The sequence below is a fragment of the Aplysia californica genome, unplaced genomic scaffold, assembly GCF_000002075.1.
Source record: "Aplysia californica isolate F4 #8 unplaced genomic scaffold, AplCal3.0 scaffold00828, whole genome shotgun sequence".
In the NCBI taxonomy this organism is placed as follows: domain Eukaryota; kingdom Metazoa; phylum Mollusca; class Gastropoda; order Aplysiida; family Aplysiidae; genus Aplysia; species Aplysia californica.
The window spans coordinates 250780-252206 of NW_004798098.1; positions in this window are offsets into that span (position 1 = coordinate 250780).

A 1427-nucleotide genomic window follows, 5' to 3' on the forward strand; every position below is an offset into this window, starting at 1 on the left:
CCCCCCCTCCCAAACACACAAAAGCTCTCTCCCTCTCTCACAGTCATGTATACACACACGGAGTGAAGTTACTGAGCGTCAACATGCAGGAATGATGAAATGCTGAAACACCAACAGCTTTCTCGCGAAAGTTTCTTCACCCCAAAGGAACTGTAACGTCATGTCACATGAGCTCCTTTCAGCCAATCAGAAAACTTTTAGATGGATAAAAATAAACCTTGGACGGCCCCAGAGTTATAATGGTTCATTGCATTTATTACGGAGGCAATTGAGAGTTAACAGACAGACGCGCAGTTTAAAACAAACAATTAAACGGAAAGAAGGTTGACACAGATAGGGTGAATTTGAGTGGGGAGGGAGTTGGAATGGGGGATCGTTGATAAGAGAAATAGATTTACTTAAGAAAGAGAGGGGGAGGGGGAGATGATGGGGCAGAGAGACAAGGATAGAGACTGAGAGCCAGTGTGTGTGTGTGAGAGGGAGAAAGAGAGAGAGAGAGAGAGAGAGAGAGAGAGAGAGAGAGAGAGAGAGAGAGAGAGAGAAATGGGGGCCCAAAACTACTCATCTCATGTCTTTTACCCTTAATAGTTAATCACACAGACATTCCTGATCCTGTAGAAAAACATAAAATATTTGTTCCAAAGTGCACATCTCCTATTACCCAAACACCACCATGTCTATAGACTTTCTCTCTCTCTCTCTCTCTCTCTCTCTCTCTCTCTCTCTCTCTCTCTCTCTCTCTCTCTCTCTCTCTCTCTCCCCTATCAAACATAATTATCACAATAATAATGACATATCTGTGTTACAAGTACCAAAAAACCATAACTAAAAAACAATCTAATAATCAAATAAATATTAAAAAGACACTTCCCAGTCTTTTTGCGCACATTGTTGATTAAGCTGGTTGTTCCCTGTTCCTGTAAGACTAAGAGATGGCAACAAACCCACTGTGGCCCCGAAAGTCAGTTCTGAATGCAGGGTGGGGGCTCCTGTTCTTTTGTAACATTTATTCATAATAATAATATTGTTGACTGATAGATAATATTGTATTACCGTATCGTCAACCAACTGCTCAGATGATGTGCTAAACCCAAAATTTTAAATTTTTTTCTTCTCAAATTGCAGTTTCTTTATCTACTGTTGTGTCGTTGCATGTATTCACGAAATATAATAATTTTGTCAAAATTGAAATTTTAGATGTTGGAGAAAAAAAGAGAAGCACGCTTAGCACATAAGGCAGAACGAAGAGAGTCTACATTTGTTAAACGAATGAAACAATTGTTTTCTCTCTACTTAAAAAAAATAAAACAACAACAAAAACGCTTTCTGGGCTCTGGGCTTAGAGTTAGAGCATTTGACCAGCTTGCCGACGATATAGCAGGCAAAGCATTGCGCATGACATGTATAAATTATACTATTCTCCGCAG